General features: G+C 37.1%; 1 non-coding gene and 1 pseudogene across 1 annotated transcript; one reads left to right on the forward strand and one right to left on the reverse strand.

The window, feature by feature from the left end:
* Positions 1-8,735: 8,735 nt before the first annotated feature.
* Positions 8,736-9,389, forward strand: LOC145106659 (secreted RxLR effector protein 161 pseudogene; annotated as a pseudogene).
* Positions 9,390-20,940: 11,551 nt separating this feature from the next.
* LOC145110282 (small nucleolar RNA R71) lies at positions 20,941-21,047 on the reverse strand. Its single transcript, XR_013709667.1, has one exon. It is a non-coding gene; the product is annotated as a small nucleolar RNA R71 (small nucleolar RNA).
* Between the last annotated feature and the right edge of the window lie 331 nt (positions 21,048-21,378).

Genomic DNA, 21,378 nt, shown 5'->3' on the forward strand with positions numbered 1-21,378 from the left:
GTAATAAATATATTTTGTGAAATTATAAATGCAACGGTTTGTATAATAACACAAGTTTTCTTGTGTTTTACTTGTTTTCTCCCCCTAAAACATAAAAAAATCGTGGTAAAATATAGGGGTATGAACTCACCTCGAGTGTGCGTTCTTGGTTGAATACTAAGTGATAGTGATGATCCTCGGGTTAGAACACATATGTATATTCGTAATCCTAATATTTTTTAACACATAATATATATATATATATATGTAAATTTCATGAACTAGTAATTAAAGTATTAAACAACACTTGTTTATGCAGGAAAAATTACAAATTAATTTCTAAGAATTAACTGAAGTGTTTGTTCTTCCTGGGAAAATGTTGAAGATATGAAGTGTTCTTGAGGTTGTTCTTGGAAGGCTTGAAGATTTGAAGATGTATATATGGGTTTTGAGAGAAAAACTAAAGAAATCTTGAAGTGAAAATGGGATTATGAATGTTGATTTTGGTTTATATATATATATATATATATATATATATATATATATATATATATATATATATATATATATATATGAGGTAAAAAATGATGTGATAGATGCATAGGGAAGTGTATTTTATCATCTTAATTAGTGTGCCACCGCCTAGAAATGGAGTTCTCGGCTGATCCTCCAAACCAAAGTGCTTGATTTCGGTCTAAATGTCCAACTGAGAACCAAGGGTTCTCGGTCTATGGTTTCTTCGGCCAAGGGAGTTCTCGGTGACAAGGCTCTCGGTTCCAAGCTTGTTCCCGGTGGGTGGGTTTTTGATTCCAAAAACCGAAAACCCCAAAAGCAAATATTAATTTTCCTTATTTAATTTAAACTATTAAATTATTTGACTTAAATTTAACATAATTGACTTGCCTTGACTTTGGTTTGACTTGTTTGACTTTTATTGACCCGAAATAACCGGTTGTTACATTATCCCTGAAGGGTTTTGAGCATTCTAACACTCCTATGGTGTACATGCAACCCTAGATGCTTTGGATCTAAGTTTTCTCTAATATACATGCAAACTTTTATTTTTCCAAAGCATCATCCTAACTAACATATAATGGAGTATCTTTACTACAAAATCTAGTTAGATGACATTCCTTTTGCTGGAGTTGGAAACCTTGGAACTTTAAGAACTTAGTGACCCAATTTTTGCACCTCAAATGGAATCACACAACACCACCAACAGTGGATGAAGATGAGAGGAGGTTACTTGCACTTCATAAAATCGGCTTGTCCTCTTGTAAGCTTCCTTCAGTTCGATTTCATGAGCTAGAGGGGTTCTTATATAGTGTGGCTTAATTAGGGCTACACCATGCAAACCCTAATGAGCATGACCTTCCATATTCCTCATGCTCCATGGGTTTAAACCTCCATGGATCATCCGTGGGTCACCACATGGGTTTAGCCCAACACAAAGAAGTATGGATCATATGCCCACATTATAAGAATGAATGATTTACATAATCAATCCCCATATATTTAATTAGACTCTTTTGATCACAAAATTAATTCCAAATTAATTCTTGATCAATACTAATTAAATAATATGATTTCATATTTATATATTAGAACTTATAATATATTAATAAACCATAAACAACCTCTTCTCAATTATCCATCCTTTAGATTGTTCTGGTGCCATGCAACCCAAACGGACCATGCTACTCTAGGGTCAAGTACATACCAATTATAGTTATGGACTTAGACACTAATCCAACAATCCCCTCGTTAGAGGGAATTTCATCCTGAAATTATTTCCAAAGTGAGTACTCATGAACTAGGGAAGAGATGCGGGTAGTTTTTTTCATCTGGTCTTCTTGTTCCCAAGTGCATTCAGGCCCTCGCTTGGCGTTCCAGTAGACCTTCACTATTGGTATACGACTTTGTTTAGTTCTTATGATTTCCCTGTCCATGATTTCCACAGGTTCTTCCACGAAGTGCAGAATCTCGTTTATCTTGATTTCATCGAGTGGGATTACAAGAGTCTCATTGGACAGACAGTTCTTTAGATTAGACACGTGGAAAATGAGGTGTATGTTACTGAGTTCCTACGGTAGTTGAAGTTTGTAAGCCACCGGGCCTATTCTAGCAAGAGTCTCGAATGGTCCGATGTACCTTGGATTTAGCTTTCCATGTTTGCCAAAACGTATCATTCCTTTCCAGGTGAAACCTTTAACATGACATAGTCACAAACCTAGAATTCCAAGGGCTTTCGTCATTTATCCACATAACTATTTTTTCGGTCCCTAGATGCTTTTATTCATTCTCAAATTTGGACAATTTTCTCTGTTTTCTCCCTTATGATCTAAGGACTGGTGAGAGTGCTCTCAGGAACTTGCTTCTATGCTATTTGTGTGTTACCCACTTCAGCCCAACACAGAGGGGATCTGCACTTACGGCCATAGATGGCTTCAAACAGAGCAACTTTGATGCTAGTGTGATAGCTGTTATTATACGAGAATTCGACGAGTGGTAAATGAGTATCCCAAGCTTTACCAAAGTCTATCACACAAGCTCTCAACATGTCTTCCAGCGTCTGAATGGTTCTCTCGCTTTTCCCATTAGTCTGACGATGGTACGCTGTACTTATGTCAAGTTTGGTTCCCAAGGATTTTTGCAGTGATTGCCAAAACCGTGAGGTAAATCTACTATCTCTGTCAGAGATAATGGATATTGGCACACCATGCAATCAACAATCTCTTTAATGTACGTACTTGTTAGCGTCTCCATCTTGTCGGTTTCTTTTATTGGCAGGAAGTGCGCGAATTTGGTCAACCTGTCAACGATTACCCAAATGGTGTCATGCCCACCCGTTCTCTTGGGAAACTTGGTTATGAAATCCATGGTTATCCGCTCCCACTTCTGTTCGGGTATTTTTGGTTGCTGTAGTAAACCCGAAGGCTTCTGGTATTCTACCTTGACCTTGGCCCAAGTCAGGAACTTGCCCACATAGGTAGCAATTTCTGATTTCATGTTTGGCCACCAATAAAGTTTCTTGAGGTCCAGGTACATCTTATCTAAACCGGGATGAATAGAGTATCTAGTATTGTGTGGTTCGTTCATGACAATGTGTCTGTACCCACCGAACTTCGGTGTCAAGATTCGATTCATGAGGTAACGAACACCGTCACCGTTAACTTCTAGGTTTTTATCCATTCCTCTGAAGGCTTCACCTGCCACATTCTCGGGTTTCAAGGCTTCCAGCTGTGCCTCTTTAATCTTCGTGGATAGGTGTGAATGGATAGTCATGGTTGATGACTTTACTCGGCAGCCCAAGTATTCTTTTCGACTAAGGGCATCTACTACTACATTGGCCTTGCTTGGATGATAGCGAATCTTGCACTCGTAATCATTTAGTAGTTCTACTCATCTTCGTTGCCTCATGTTGAGTTACTTTTGATCGAATGTGTGCTGAAGACTCTTATGATCCGTAAAGATTGTGCACTTTGTACCGTAGAGGTAGTGCCTCCAAATCTTCAGAGCAAATACTACTGCTCCTAGATCAAGGTCATGCGTGGTATAGTTAACTCCATGGTTCTTAAGTTGTCTCAATGCAAAGGAAATAACTTTTCCTCGTTTCATAAGTACACAACCTAGCCTTGCTTGGACGCATCGCAGTAAACTACGAAATCTTCTGTCCCTTCTAGGAGGGAGAAAATTGGAGCGCTGCATAGGGCTTGCTTTAGTATTTGGAACACTGTTTTTTGTTTCTTCTCCCAGTTGAAGGTTACACCCTTCTGAGTCAGGGTGGTGAGTGGCTTTTCGATCTTGGAGTAGTTTTGTATGAACCTCCTGTAGTAGCCATCGAGGCCTAGAAATTGATGAATTTCTGTTGGTGTTCTTGGAGTCGTCCAATTTTCGATTGCTTTGATTTTGGAGGGATCCACATGTATCCCTTCCTCGCTGACCATGTGGCCTAGGAAATCCACCTTTCGAATCCAGAATTGGCATTTCGAGAACTTCGCTTACAATTTCTCTGCCCTTAATGTTTCTAAGACTTGTCGCAGGTGCTGACTGTGTTCTTCCTTACTTCGTGAGTAGACTAGTATATCATCAATGAATACTATCACAAATTTGTCTAAGTAAGGTCGGCATACACGGTTCATCAGGTCCATGAACACCACGGGTGCATTTTTTAATCCAAAGGGCATCACTACAAACTCGTAGTAACCGTAGCGAGTTCTGAATGCGGTCTTGGGGATATCTTCCTCCTGGACTCGTAGTTGATGGTGCCCAGATCTCAAATCGATATTTGAGAAGTAACTTGCTCCTTGTAGTTGGTCGAAGAGGTCGTCGATTTGAGGTAAAGGGTATCGATTTTTGACGGTGAGTTTATTTAGTTCTCGGTAGTCTATGCACATAAAGAATGATCCATCCTTCTTCTTTACGAACAAGACCGGTGCTCCCCAATGAGAGAAGCTTGGTCTGATGAACCCTTTGCTTAGTAGTTCGTCAGTTGGCTGGACAATTCTTGCATTTCTGCTGGTGCTAAACGGTATGGGGATTTGGTTACGGGGGTAGCTCCAGGAATCAAGTCAATTCTGAATTCGACTTGGCGTTCGGGTGGTACTCCTGGGAGGTATCTGGGGAATTTACAGACTTCGGGAATATCCTTGATGTCTTTTACCTCTTGTTTCTTATCTACCACATGGGCTAGAAAGGCATAGTATTCTTTGCGAAGATACTTTTGAGCCTTGACGTAGGAAATGATTTTTAGGTTCGTGTCGGGTTTATCGCCATAAACGACGAGGGTTTCGTTTCTTGGTAGATTAAGGCGAATGGCTTTTTGATATCGGCATGGTGAGGACTTAACCAATCCATGCCAATGATGACGTCGAAAATTTTTATTGTGACCGACATTAGGTCGGTTTGGAAAGAATGGTTGTTTAGAGTGAGGGTACATCCTATGTATATATCGTTAGTGCTCTCTACCTTTCCGTTTGCCATTTCTGCGGTGAATGTGTCTTTTAGTGTTTGGGGATTTCGTTTAAGTGTTTAAATTTATGGCTTACGAAACTTTTCTCCGCACCACTATCGAAAAGAATGCATGCATATTATTTGTTGAGGAGGAACGTACCGGTAACCACGGTAGGATCATTCACTGCCTACTCTTGTCCCATCGTTAAAACTCTTCCCACACCTCCGACATTCCTTGCTTTTGGGTAGTCCCTCTTGAAATGCCCTTTTTAACCATAACCATACGCTCACTCCCGCATTGGCGGTTTGGGTGGTTTGTTGGTTCAACATCCTACAGAAACGGGCGGTGTGGCCCTCCCTGTCACAATTATTGCAGTGCATCTCTCGACAGGCTCCGGTGTGATGAAAGTTACACTTGTTAAACTTTGGGAGGGTTCCAGCATATGGTTTGGCGGGTGCTGGAGCGGCAGGAACAGTATCAACGTGAACTGTCACTATTTGTTGTTTCTTGGTGGGCTCTTATGATGACTGGCCCTTTATTTTAGTCCAAAACTTCTTTTTGCTGTCACTTCCTTTGGGTTGCTCGGGAGTGGCTGTCTAAAGCCCTGACGGACTCCATGATCCACTAGTGTTTGTTCCAGGAGCTTGGCACTGTCAAAAGTAAGTGGGTTTGCAGATTTTACGTTTCCTTGAATCTGGGGAGATAGTCCCCATATGTATCGCTCCACCTTTTTACTCTCCGGGGTGACCATCCCGGGACATAGTACTGCTAGATCGCTAAATCTGGCAGTGTAAGCTGCAATGTCAGAGTCCTTCATCGTCAAGTTCCAAAGCTCCTGCTCTAGCTTTTTCACCTCTCCCCTCAGGCAGTATTCAGCTAGGATTAGAATTTTTAGGTCTTCCCAGCTAATGGCGTTGGGTACTAGGAGAGTCAATGATTTGACATAACCGTTCCACCATGAGAGGGCTCTATCCAGGAATGTGAATGCTGCGAATTTGACTTTGCTTCCCTCTGGGCACGCATAGATTTCAAACACTGATATCGTCTTTTTGAACCAGCGTGTTAGAGCACTGACACTTTCGGTGCCGTCGAAAGATTTTGGTTTGCAATTGGTGAAGTCTTTGTAGGAACATTCCCTCGGATGTCCCTGACTGTCTCCCTGACTAGGGTTATTAGTACTGCCTCCCAAACCACTGGTACCATTGGTGCTGATTTGCGCCATGGCGACTGCCACAGCTGCTGTTACTGTATCTTGGAAAACTGCAGTGTCCATCTGTGGCGGTGGTGGCGATGGTGGAGTTGATGGTTTGTTGTTGACACGCCTGATAGATTTACGTGGTGGCATCTTTCTGCCATAAGGTTTAAGAGTGGAATAATGATATGTCTTTGATAGTGGCTATGAATCGAGCATTATCGGAACAGAGTGTCTTAACTATTTATTTATGTTGACTACGAAAGAATAGCGGTAATAAGACACATGAAGAGTCTAGTTGTATAGTTCTATAGTGTCATAAAATATTCCTATAGAATTTTAAACTTTATGTTTGGTTCTAGAGTTTCCTTGTATGGAGTTATGGTAAATTTTAGACTCGTCGTTCACCACGACTATTCCCAAACACATGTTGGTCGTATCTTAAATAAATATAGTTGATCATGCTATATTTATCCCATATATGATTACATAACTATCTGGGTTTAACCGTAGCATCCAGCTTATCTAAATACTTTTATATGGTTCTTACTATGATAATCTTTCTGGTAGATATGCATGTATCTATACTTTTATAAAAATACTTATATTTTAAAAGTATACTTTTAGTCAGAACGCTTTAGCCCCATTATGTTTATAGTTGTATATCTTATATGGTTTGATATACTTAGTTCACTATAAACAATGTTCTGATACCAATCTGTCACACCCCCAAACCGAGTAAAAGGCAGAAACGTCCGAGGGTGGATGATGTCATGTGAAGTATCATAACAATTGTATAATAGAGATCAAAGCATTACAAACATTGTATTGATAATTTAATATTTACATTGTATTTGAATCATTGTTTGACTCCAAAAGCATACAACAAAATATAAGACGTTACAATACTAAGCTCCGGCTTCGCTAAACCTAAGTGGGTACCTATCTACTAATTTCCTGAGAATACAAGTGGTTTTTAAAAAGAGTGTCAACAATGAAGTTGGTGAGTTCATAACCATTTTGTATGAGAAATATATGTCTTTGTTCCTTGAAAATGATAGTGTGTTCTTCCTAGAAAATCCAATATTTTCTTTTAAACGTATAGTAGTCTTTAAATGTTCCAAGACCGAAATGTACAAGTATTTTCCGTACATAGAATAGTAATATGTAGTTTTATACATATATAAAACCATTTAAATGCATGTTTCCAGAAACTGTATTGTAATGTGGTTTTATCTAAATAAAACCATTTCAATGTATGTATCTGAATCTACCAGCTGTAATGTGGTTTTATTATTAAATAAAACCATTTTGAAGATATGTAAGTATTCGTAAACCAAACGTATTGTTAATATCCATTGTGAGTTATTATAACCATACTTAGCGACTGTTGGCCTGTTACGACATTTTTCAGGTGTCGGAATGTTACGACATTTGTCACCCCAGACCTTCCGGTCTAACTGTAGCTAATAGTGTTGGAACTTTGTTAAATGAAAACTTTCTCTATGGGACTTGTCCCACATTGGAAGAAAGAGGAAACTTATACTCCCTTAAAAAGCCTCCTACTAGTTGTTTACCAATTAGATCAAAGGCTTGGACTAAAGGGATTGGGATGGATTTGGTGATTGGGCTAGTCAAATTAGTCTTGAAAGACTTAGATTGCATCTATCTTGGACGTGCCATGAATAGTGCAGCCTATAGGTTTCTTGTGTATAAATCACATATTGATCATATCCATAACCAAACCATCATGGTATCAGCAGAGGCTGAATTCTTTGAAAATATTTTTCCTTTTAACGATAAAGGAAAAGAGGTTACTTGCTCTAGGAAAAGACCTCTAGATGATGGACTGAATGATGCCATTCCAGACAAAAGTTTACAATCAAATGAAGAAAATTCTTCTAAGGTTCAAGAAGAGAACTTAGAACCCAGAAGAAGCAAACGGGGAAAAATAGCCAAAGATTTTGGACCTGATTACATAACCTATGTAGTGAATAAGGAACCACAAACTTATAAAAATGCTATGGATTGTTCTGAAGCTCCCTTTTGGAAAGAGGCAATCAAAAGTGAGATTGAATCCATTGTGCAGAATAACACTTGGAAATTGGTAGATTTGCCACCTGGGCAAAAACCAATTGGGCACAAATGGATATTCAAGAAGAAGTTTAGACCTGATGGTACCATTGAGAAGTACAAAGCTTGTTTAGTAGCTAAAGGGTATCGTCAAAAAGAGGGTCAAGACTTCTTTGACACCTATTCACCTGTTACAAGAATTACATCCATTCGCACACTTGTAGCTATTGCAGCCATTCATAATTTGGAAATACACCAAATTGATGTGAAAACTGCCTTCTTGTATGGTGAACTAGATGAAGAGATATATATGAATCAACCTGAAGGGTTTGTGGTTAAGGGTCAAGAAAACAAATTCTGTAAGTTAGTTGGATCACTTTATGGACTAAAACAGACTCCAAGCAATGGCATGAGAAGTTTGACAACACATTACTCTCTAATGGATTTAGAATTAATGAATGTGATAAATGTGTTTATGTCAAACAATACAAGAATGCTTTTGTCATCATATGCTTGTATGTGGATGATATGCTTATAATGGGTACTAATTTGGATGTGATCAATCAAACCAAGAAAATGCTACACTCCTCCTTTTCCATGAAGGACTTGGGAGTAGTAGGTGTGATCCTTGGTGTAAGAGTTCAAAGAAGACCAGATGGTTATACTCTTACTCGGTCCCAGTATATTGAAAGTGTACTTAAGAAGTTTGGACACTGTGATGACAAGCCGGTAGTCACCCCTTTTGATCCTTCAAGTCATCTTAAGAAGAATAAAGGTGACAGTGTAGCTCAGTTAGAATATACTCAAGTTCTTGGTAGCTTAATGTATATTATGAATTGTACTAGACTGGACTTGGCTTATAGTGTAAGTAGATTGAGTCGTTACTCCCACAATCCTGGGAAAGATCATTGGTATGCATTAGTAAGAGTGCTTAGATATTTAAAGCATACAATGAATTATGGATTGCATTACATGAGGTATCCTCCTGTACTAGAAGGATATTGTGATGCAAACTGGATTTCTAATACTTATGAGGCAAAATCCACAAGTGGATATGTGTTCACACTTGGTGGAGCTGTTATCTCTTGGAAATCATCTAAGCAAACTGTGAATACTCGTTCTACAATGGAAGCAGAGTTTGTTGCTTTAGACAAAGCTGCTGAAGAAGCTGAATGGCTTAAAAGCTTCTAGAAGGTATTCCTCTGTGGCCTCAACCTGTTACTGCCATTGGCATACATTGTGATAGTATGGCTGCTCTTACTAGAGCACAAAGTCATATATATATATATATATATATATATATATATATATATATATATATATATATATATATATATATATATATATATATATAATGGCAAATCGAGACACATTAGGCGCAGACATATTACAATAAGAGACTTGCTGAAGAATGGAATCATTTTCATTAGTTACATAAAGTCAAAGGAAAATATAGCTGATCCCTTGACAAAAGGCCTTAGTAGAGAGCAAGTTCTCTTCACATCGAGGGGAATGGGCTTAAAGCCAACACAATGAGTCACCACCTCGCGAAAACCTAAACTAGCAACATTGGAGATCCCATGGTCTAGGTTCAATAGGATAACTAGTTGGGGAAGACTCAAAGAAGCACTAACACAAAGGTATTATCACTCCTATGATATTTATTTTGTGTTTTTCTGTTGATGATATAGGGATGAATTCTTTATTCTTAATAATGATGATAGCTTTTATAGTGGAATAGAACAGATTATTCTAGATTAGCATTACCTATGTGAGATGGATATGTGGTCGCATCTTTGGGAGCTGATATGGCTAAGCTCTCTAAAAGTCTCATGAAGAAAGGATTGTTCACGACCGAAATGAAATCAACGGTAAGAAATGATCTACGCTTAGATATGATATGTGTGATACTTCTAGTTTTTTATTCTACTATAAAAAGTTGTTAGTTCAAGACTTTAGTTCACTATCCACAAAGTAGATCTAAGTAGTACTCACTATGAAAGGTTCAAGTTTTACAACACTTATTAAGATGCATATCATATCTTCCTTCCCTGATTTGAATATCAAAGTTCACTTATTTTCTATTCAAATGTGGGGTATTCTTGGAGTTTGAATAGAAAATGTGGGGTATTGTTGGAACTTTGTTAAATGAAAACTTTCTCTATGGGACTTGTCCCACATTGGAAGAAAGAGGAAACTTATACTCCCTTAAAAAGCCTCCTACTAGTTGTTTACCAATTAGATCAAAGGCTTGGACTAAAGGGATTGGGTTGGATTTGGTGATTGGGCTAGTCAAATTGATCTTGAAAGACTTAGATTAATATATATATTTAATGGTCAAAAGATTGGCCTTGGGCCTTGCGATTTTGACTTTTATTTTTATATTAAACAAATCTGTTAAATTCCTTTTAACTGTCTTGACAGTTATTTTCGGTTGGCAGTTTTTGGAGGGAAAAACATTCAATGTATATCTATAAATAGATCACCAAAGACCAGATTTCGGGTTCAGAAAAATCACACACAAGTTCCTCATATAATTTTGTATTCCACAAACGATGAAAGGAACACAGTGAATTCTGTCTTAGGACACTACAAAGCAGGCCTCAATCTCTACAATTTCGTGATTGTATTCTCTGTGTAATCATCATACAAGTATGTTTTCTGTAAATTGAATCTTTTATATTATATATATTTGAATTTCGTTTGTTTTATTTCAATAGGTTTTGTTGATTGTATACTTCTGTCATAACAAATAGTTTAGGTGCGGGATTGTCATTCTCGTATAGATCTATACACAATTGTCACGCTCTCCCTCCAGGAGACTCTGGTTATAAAAATAGTACTTTTGTTGGTACTTAGGTATGTACTTGAAGACGTGTCTCACAAAGCCATATTGACTGTTTACGTGTAGTATGATGAAAGTTTCTGTTTCTTGTAATTGTATGTATCACTAGTTTACAAGTTATAAAATAATTACGCTTTTAAATAATTATTTTTCGTATTGTATCCCGACTTGGTAAAATAGAGTGTATGTCTCATAAACTATACCTATTATAGTTTATAAAAATGTTTCACTGAAATGATGAATTCTTTGTATGCTATTATCAATTTACCATGATAATAATATGAAATGAAATAATAATTATATATACGTTTATATGATTATACCCTTATTGCTCAACCTGTTACAATAAAGTTAAAGTTTATTGTAATCAAATTTGTACCCGTACGTAATAAATCTATTTTGTGAAAATATAAATGCAATGGTTTGTATAATAACACAAGTTTTCTTGTGTTTTACTTGTATTCCCCCCCTAAAACATAGAAAAATAGCGGTAAAATATAGGGGTATGAACTCACCTCGAGTGTGCCTTCTTGGTTGAATACTAAGTTATAGTGATGATCCTCGGGTTAGAACATGTGCGTATAGTCGTAATCCTAATAGTTATATATATATATATATATATATATATATATATATATATATATATATATATATATATATATTCATGAACTAGTAATTAAAGAATTAAACAACAATTGTTTATATAAGAAAGCTTAAAAATTAATTCCAAAGAATTAACTGAAGTTTTTGTTCTTACTGGGAAAAATGTTGAAGATATGAAGTGTTCTTGAGGATGTTCTTAGAAGGCTTGAAGATTTGAAGATGTATATATAGGTTTTGAGAGAAAAAGTAATGAAATCTTGAAGTGAAAATGGGATTATGAATGTTGATTTTGGTTTATATATATATATATATATATATATATATATATATATATATATATATATATATATATATATATATATATGAGGTAAAAATTGATGTGATTGTTGCATAGGGAAGTGTATTTTATCATCTTAATTAGTTTGCCACCGCCTAGAAATGGAGTTCTCGACTTATCCTCCAAACTGAAGTCCTTGATTTCGGTCTAAATGTCCATCCAAGAACCAAGGGTTCTCGGTCTTGGGGGTCTTCGGCCAAGGGACTTATCGGTCACAAGGTTCTCGGTCCCATGGGTTCTCGGTTCCAAGCTTTTTCTCGGTGGGTGGGTTTTTGATTCCAAAAACCGAAAACCTGAAAAGCAAATATTATTTTTCCTTATTTAATTTAAACTATTAAATTATTTGACTTATCTTTAACATAATTGACTTTCCTTGACTTTGGTTTGACTTGTTTGACTTTTATTTACCCTAAATAACCGGTTGTTACATTTGATAACCAATCCATTCTGATAATCAAATCGAAACTTCCAATAGTCATGGGCATTAATTCAATATGGAAGACGTGATTATTCAGAGTGAGAAGGAAATTGGTGAATATTTCTAAGGTGCTTTCTATTTGACCATTTGTTACTTTTACCGTGTAAACTTCATTAAGTTTGCATGATTTATGATTTATCATTCTCCTAAACTTATGGGAAATAAAGCTTCTATCGACACCAATGTCAAATAATGCGGAAGGATAAATATTTTTTATATGGAATGTACCAGTAATCACAGTTGGTTCCTGGAATGCATCTACCTCACCTATCACGAATTCCCTTCCTTTACCACCCTGATTCTTCTCTTTAGGTCAGTCTTTCTTGAAATGCCTTGGTTGGTTGCATTTAAAGCAGTTTCGGTTTCCTCCTACAACAGTAGTTGAGGTTGTGTTTTTCGGGGCCTTTCTGCAAAACTTAGCGGTGTGACCCCTTAAGTTTTAGCTACTGCAGATCATGTAATTTCCAACATGATGGTAGTTGCACTTGGTACAGTGAGGTAGAGTTCCAGAATAGGGCTTTGCTGGAGTGGGAGTGTTTGTGGTTGCAGTGTACACAGTTACAGGTTCTGGATTAGGCTTGCGATGCTTGAGGTTCCCTTTCAAATTTCCATGGAACTTCCTCTTTGTACTCCTATCTTGGTTCTTTTCGTTTGACGGGACCATGGTACCTCGACGGATACATTGCTCAGTTAACTGATAGGCTAGTTGTTTGGCACTATCAAAAGTGGAGGTTCTAGATGTAGTAACCAAACCTTGGACTGGTGATGCTAGTCACCAAATGTATATTTCTATCTTTTTGTCTTCCGGGGTCACTATTCCCAGGAAATGGTTAGCCAGGTCATCGAATCAGGAGGTGTAGGCAGCCACCTCTAATCCTTGCATGGTCAGATTCCAAAGTTCCTGCTCTAGAGCGTGGAATTCCTGTCGTGGGTAGTACTCCTTGATCATCATCTGTTTCATAGGTTCCCAACATATGGCATAGGCTTCATTGATTCACATGGACTTGGCATGGTTATTCCACCAGGTTAAAGCGAAATCCATCAGTGTACATGTAGTGTACTTGCCTGACAGTTATCAAGGCAAGAACTATTGTGAAATACTGCCTCCATCTTTTCTATCTAGCGGGATAGACCAACAGCTCCATCCATGTCGTAGAAGGATCAGGGTTTACAACCCATGAACTCTTTGTATGAACAAGTTCTAGAGTGGTGTTGATTATTTACTGGAGTACCGCCACCATTTCTACTGTTCCTGGTGTTGCATTTTGGATAGCCTCGTATGCAGCAAAGGTTGTAGCAATCCCTTGCGCAAGAAAAGTCTATATTAGAGAAAAATGCATTTGAAATGGTGGGTTTGCATTTGTTATGCCTGGAGCTCCTCCATGGTTCGGAGTTTCTACCGATGTTTTAGTTACTTCTGGAGGACTCCTTCGGTTGCCTCGGGGAATTGGTGGTGGACGAACTCGTGGATCCTTCCGTGGAGGCATCATCCTAATATGTTTTTAGACAAATAAGTTAAGTTGTTTTATACTAATTAGTCATAAACAAGTATGTATAAGACATTGTATTATTGTAACTTGTTCCAGAAATCCTACATATTTCTAAGTTATAGAGAGAGAATTGAAATCCTTTCGATTACAAATAATAGCGAGAATTGAAATTTTGTCATCTTTGGAAGATAGAAGTTTGGAGATATTGAATATTTGTCTGAGAACTTATGGGTTTCTCTACTACGAAGGTAGCATAACTACTGGTTCTTCGGATTTAGGCGAACTAGGAAAATCTAAACGTTATCTAAAATTTTTTAAGTATTTTTGTATGTGCTGTTTTGGGGTTGATATAAGGTTGCTAAGGTACTAGGCATCTGCAACGATCTTGAGAACATTCTTCAATCTCTAAAACTCTCAATCATTGTAGTCTGTCAAACTCCTTGCTCAAGGTTGGTTTTGCACCAGCCCGGCCATAAATAAAATAGGCGCGAATTCTAGCTTTATTTGTGGTGTGGCTTATGTATGGTACTAACCTTACTTGAGGCGTCTGACCTAAAGGATTGAGTTAGTGGTTTTAGTTGAAGGCATGTTTAGAATTATATTAAGTGTTCTCATGGCAGGTCTGAGTATATATATAACTCTTATATTAGTGCTGGTGACGTTTGTGGTATTATTAAATTTTGTTTTGTACTCCAAGACTAATATGTACAGACAAGGCCCAGACAGGAAACACCGGAGGGCATGATCATTTTATAAATTAAGTTGATCTGAATTCAGCAACCCTATGTGGCCCTTCAAACCAGTTCCTCGTACCGTACGTAGCCATGTAGTAGTGTAATTAATAATAGTACTTTTATTCAGAGCTTGTTGCTATAGTTGTATTCCTATTTCGAGAATATGAGTTCTCTATAGCCAATTTAGCTCTGATACCAATCTGTCACAACCCAGGCCGAGGCGGCGGAACATGCCGAGCTGTGAGACTAAGTTCATGGATCACAAATAAACTAAATATATAGCACAAATACAACAATAAACAAAACATCATGTGTATTCCATCTTTAAGTTTGAATATAGAGTTCTTGTAGATAGTAGTAATACATGAATTGCCATAACAAATAGGCTAACATAACAAAAACTAGTAAGTTAAATCACCTGCAATCCATGATTTTTCCATTGTCTGAATGCTTGAAATTATTGATTCCCTGAGAATACATGTATTTTAAAGTCAACACAAGGTTTGTTAGAGTTACAAGTTTTCTGCTACCAGCAGTAAATTACTTATAAAAAGTCTGAGAAGTATTGCCCTTGTAAGTATAACGATACTTTAAATAGTTTTGAAAACAACAAAATCCATGGTTTGTAGTAATAGAGAGAGTTTTTAGTTAATGTTTATAGTGAGTCTTATAACCGAGCTATATGACTATATGTACCCCCTACGTCGCTTCATTATACACCGTAGTAACGATAGTAGACAATTATCACTCGCTTCGATTGATCGGTCGAGGTTGTAGCTAGCAACCGAAGGTGGGGACGTAAACCCTGTATAGATCTATACATATGTATGTCGCTCAGAAGATTAACAATTATATTCGTATGTGTAGGCTAAGTGTTTAGACTTAGCTAATGAATATTGTCTCCCTAAAAAGTCCTTAACTAAGGTATGTGAAAAAGTTCTCAACCTTAACTTATAAGTAGATAAATTACTAGGCATAATGAATTTGTATAGAGCTTATAAAAGTCAAGCATAATTGGTATGCATGTATAATATAAGGCACTATCTTTTATAACTAAGTATGTTTTATAAACTAGTATTGTTTTTACATAAAATAATAATATTTTATGTGTATATTTGGTATAAAAATAATACCATTTAGCACATTTATTCTCCCCCAAAACATATAAAAATATAAAAAAGGGGCCGTAACAATCACTTTAAAGTGTGATTGTCGAGTCGTCTCAAGTATTTGGTGCGAGAAACTAACATGTTGCCTTGAAAACGAACCTCCGAGATTAATTTAGTTTCCTAGGAGATTTGAATATAAATAAATATTTGGAGGGTTATTTGGTAATTTATCTAAAGTAAAGGGCCCATTATTAATTAAAATAATTAAATGGACTAAATTGGTTAATAATTTTCAAATTAGGGACTAAAATGATTTATTTAAATTTCAAGTTTAAATCTTGTAATTTTGCAAATAAATCTCAAGGTGGGGTTTAAAATATTTAAATAAAATCGAAGTTTAATTGATTTAAACTAATTTTGAAAGAATTTTCGAGTGGGGGTAGATCTTGCATATTTTAATATGGAGTTTGGATCTGGTTTATAAAGAAGTTTTGAAAGAGGGTGGATTGTGAAGTTTTTAATTGGAAGTTTTAAAGGCTTAGTACTGATTTGTAATAAATTTGGAAACTAGGGTAGGATTCGAATATTATAATACAAAATTTGGAACAGGAGCTGTTATCCTCCTATTCGTCGTCCATGCCCATGAAGAGCAAAACAAGAAAATAAAATAAATAAACTAGTGGTTTGGCTGGAAATTTTTGATCAACACCAAACAAATTAATAATGGTGGGGGTGGAGTAGACTTATGGTGGTGGTGATGAAGGTCGAAGATCGTGGTACTCAGTGGCAGTGAAGGGCGTTAGTGGGTGGCAGCAGGGTAGCGAGAGGATTCTTGCAACCTCTTGCTGCCTCCGTCTTGTTCTTCTAGTGGTGATCAACGAGTGGGGAGGGATATAGGTGTGAGGGGGGGTGTAATCTTCCATGGCATCAACACATCACTAATTCCGGCAATGGTGGGTTTTTCTCGATGGTGGCAGTAAGGTGGTTGCCACTTTTCTCTTCCATTTTCATCACAGAACTCGATGAGGGGAGGAGAGGGGAGAGTGTAGAGGAGGTGAGGTGGTGTTTGGATGATGATTTCTTGATCAAAAGAGGGTGGTACAAGGTGGGTTTTGGTGGTGGAATAAGGTGGTTTTCCGGCGAGGGGTTAAAATCAGGTTTGGAGGGTAAGAGAAATAGATGGAAAGAAGGAGAAGTTGTTGAGTTTTGGTGTGTAATTGAGGGTCTCCAAGACCCAGTATTTATACTAGTAAGGGTCCTCTCTCAAGCTTGCAAGTCCATGCCTTCTAGAAAGGTCAAACACTTCATCAAGCCCATGCTTATTACTTGTGGTGGAATGTTGGGCAAAGAGGGATGGGAGGAAGGAAGGGAGGGTTTGTACGGTGGTGAGGAGGGTCTTAGGGGCCTCTTCATGGTTGAGCCCATAAGGTGGGGCCCTCCCACCAAAGTAACCAAATCTAGCATTACGTGCCCTAGAATGTTCCTCGATTTGCGTACTGGGTTCAGGACATCTAATATTTTTTCGAATGTGTTGTTTTATAGAGTAATTTCAAGGATTCGAAATACCCGATCAGATTAATTTTTCGAGTTACGGAACTCCGAGAAATCGCGTTTAAAGTTTCGCGTTTAAATGGCCTGAACGCTCGATTTTTTGACTTTTGCAAATATTTTTGCTAAAAATATTTTTAGTATGAAATTACATATTAGGTCATAGCTTGAGTCCAAAAACGCTCTTGGAATTTCCATCTGAGGTGCGCAAGTGCATCAACGGATCGATTCAGTTTTACACGATTAAAGAAAGTTAGTGTTTTACTGTTTTTTTTCTTATGAAGGTCGTATCTTTTGCATACGAACTCCGTTTGGACGTTCTTTATATTATCGGAAATAGAGGAACATGTACTATAAGGTTTTAATGTTTGCTTCGCTCATAACTGTTAAATACAAATTTTCAGTTTTTCAGAATATTAACTAGGGTTGCTGTTTGATCCGTTTGATAGTTTACACATGTGGAAGTAAGATATCACATGGTATCTTATAATATTTGAAACGAACCCATTTATTTTATATTAGATGCACTAAAAATCAATGAATCAAATTACAAAGAGATTTACTGTAAATAATCGTTCACAGTCAATGACCTAAATTACGAGATGTCACACGACAATTCGTTGTGAGAACAAGGAATATGTTCTCGATAATCTGATTCTCGAGATTGACATAGATAATGCTACAACTGAAGAAATTGTTGCTAATAAAAAACATGCTGATGACGCCACAAATGTCTCTTGCATCATGATAAAAACTACGTCCTCCGAACTCCGACAAACTTTCAAGCAATATTTTCTATTTGGGACGAACTTGCAACATCCAGAAATGTTTCATAAGAAGGCAAGGAAAGACTGTTTTGATGTCGTCAAATTCCTAATGGCATCCAAGCTTAAGGAAGGAGAATCTATGTGTACTTATGTGCAAAAAATGTAGAGACATATTGAGAGACTTGAGAAGCTCAATGTGAACTTCGATAAGGAACTGGCTATTGAGATCCTAGTTGTTATAATCAATTCATTTTGAATTATCATTTGAACAAAACAAAGACCACATTGATCCAACTCTAAGGTTTTTGCAAACTGCCAAGGCAAGAATGAAGAAGTCTCATTGCTCTATTACATTGACTGCTCCTGTCTTGGGCATTAATCAAAGAAAAGGAAAAAAAGAAAGGATTCTTCTCAACCCAAGTGGAAAAGGAAAGCTCATGCCGGTGAGTCTAGTAATGGATAAAAAGGAAAGGCCATGTATGACATTCCACCTACCAGTGATCAAAAGTAGGCCACTTTCTTTCATTATAATCAAAATGGACATTGGAAGAGAAGTTGTCCAAAGTATCTTCAAGAGTTGAAGGATGGGAAGGTCAAAGTGTCTGGTTCCCAATCCGGTATGTACATGATTGATATTGCCATATTTATACATATTTTTAGGCAATATTTATTTACATTTTTACTAATAATTTGGTTATTTGCATAGAATAATGGTACTTATAAGGATAAATTGTTATTTGCAGCCAAAATAGAAGCATTCTCAAAGATAGGGACTGAAACTGACAATATTTGGAACTTTGGAGGCTTGAAGGGAAGAAGGATGAAAAACTCAGCAGAAAGACGTACCCACGACGTGAATAGTTCAGGATTCACGACGTGAATTCTTATGGTTCACGACGTGAACTCGGAAAAATCATATATTATAAATTCTCTTGCTCATTACGACTGGAGAAGCTTTTGGCTGGAGAAAAGGGTTTTAGAAGACGAATTTCAGCAGAAGAAAAGTCTTGGAAGAAGGTTTTCAACACCAAAAGAGTAGAGGTTCATAATTAGTTTAATTGTTGATACTTGAACATGACTTATACTTTGATTTGTGTTTGTTTAGTTGCTACTATGAGTAGCTGAATCTAGCAACTCTTGTTTAGCTAGATGAAGCTTCTGACATATGGTTTAGCTTAATGACTATTGGATTTGTTAGTTGGTAAATTGCTCGTGTTCGATTTGTTACTACCTAGCATGTTAATATTTATTTCTTTAGTTGTTTGAATTCATGTTCCGTGTAGTTAGTGAACATTAAACTGCATGAACTTGTTAACCTAGTGAATTGGTGAACAGTAAATTGCTAGAGCTAGGATCGACCAAAATCTTAGATAGTAATTAAAGTAAATAAATTTAGCTATGCTAGAGAACATAAATTATGACCATAATTGTGTTTGTATAATAAAACTAACATAGCATACCTATAATCTATAACTGGTTCTGTGTTTGATTGTGTGTGACCATGCATAGTTTTACATGAATTAGTCAAATATTAGTAAATTTGGACTTAAATTGCTAATAATATAATATTTGGTGACCAACTTGATAATCCATAATTGTTATCTAACCATAAGGAATAAGTGGATTCGAACTAAACAGGAGTGTTTTTAGTAATTGATTGAATTTGAGTAAAGTTCGCCTGATCTTGTAAAATCAGATAAAAACCCTTTTAAGTTGTTAATAATTAGATTAATTTAGTAGTAAGTAGATTAATTAGTTAACACCATTCCCTGTGATCGACACCCAACTTAACCAATTATTCTATAATTCGACTAGGTACACTGCCTAGGTGCATTTTAGTTAGTTAAGTTAGTTAGGTTATAAATTATAAAATTAATGGGTACTTTTGTGCACATCAAGTTTTTGGCGCCGTTGCCGGGGAACGGCTTAGTATTTACTGATTTATTTGCTTTAAATTAATCGATCCTTTTTGTGGGGTAAAACCCGCATAGAGTTATTTTTCAGTTTCATTTTTCCAGCATTATAGAACTCACGACGTGAGCTCTATAGGCTCACGACGTGAATCCTGTGATTCCTCGTTTTTTAGTTTAGTTTGTCTTTATTAGTTCAGTTTTACGTTTTTATTTTTTTATTTTGCGGAGTTCATGACCAGGGGTTCTAACACACCTTTGGTGCCATCTGTTGAAGATCCAGAGTCCGCCCTTCACAAAAAGAAAGATAAGAACGTGAAAGAAGATCAAACACCAAAGAAGACGCCCTTACAAGAATTCAAGTCAGTATTCTCAAAGAAGTCGGGAAAGAAAACGGAAGGATCGAGTTCATCTTCAAAGGACAAGAACAAGGTTGAGGACTTAGACCAAATACCTATCCCGAACGAATCCGAATAAGAATCCGAAGCCGAGTTTGGACTGTATACGAGTGAACCCGAGAATGAGCCAAGAAACGAGATGGCAAACATTGAAGAAATGTCCATGGGAGCTTATAAGAAGCGAATTCGAGAAGATGTTGGTCCAGGTTTAGTACAACCAGCGATACCTGCCACTGCCACATTCGAGCTGAAGGGACATATCCTCACTGCACTAAAGGATATCCCATTTTATGGGAAAGATCATGAGGATGCATTTAAGCATCTAGATGAAGTCAACGAAATTGCTGACTATTTCAATGTCCCGAATGTTAACCGAGACACCATCTTATTAAGGATGCTACCAGTCACTTTCAAGGGAGCTGCAAAAGACTGGTTGAAAGCACTTCCCCCTGGTACAATCACTACTTGGGCTCAAATGCGTGAGAGATTTCTAGACCAGTTTTGCCCACCTTCCAAGATAGCTAAACTCAAGAAGGAAATAGCCAACTTTGAGCAACAACCGGGGGAGTCATTATACGAAGCTTGTGAGCGCTACAAGGGGTTGTTAAGGAATTGTCCTTAACATGAACTAAACATCCAACAAGAGATGTCTATTTTCTATGATGGAGTCAATGTTATGACAAGACAACTCTTTGACTCTCAAGGGCCATTGACAAAGAAGAATCCAAGGGAGGTCAAGGAGTTAATTGAAGAATTCGCAAGACACTCTCGTGAGTACCACAACCCAAGACAAAATGGAGTAAAAGGCAGTGGAGGTGCACAATCTGAAGATATGGCTGCTATGATGGCGATGTTGAATACTATGGACCGGAGATTGACCCAAATGGACCAATCAATTCATGCAATAAGGGTTGGATGTGAAAGATGAAGTGGGCCACACTTGACTACAGATTGCAATTTG

This window comes from Lactuca virosa, chromosome 4 (genome assembly GCF_052849685.1).
Source record: "Lactuca virosa cultivar CGN04683 chromosome 4, Lactuca_virosa_CGN04683_v6, whole genome shotgun sequence".
Classification (NCBI taxonomy): domain Eukaryota; kingdom Viridiplantae; phylum Streptophyta; class Magnoliopsida; order Asterales; family Asteraceae; genus Lactuca; species Lactuca virosa.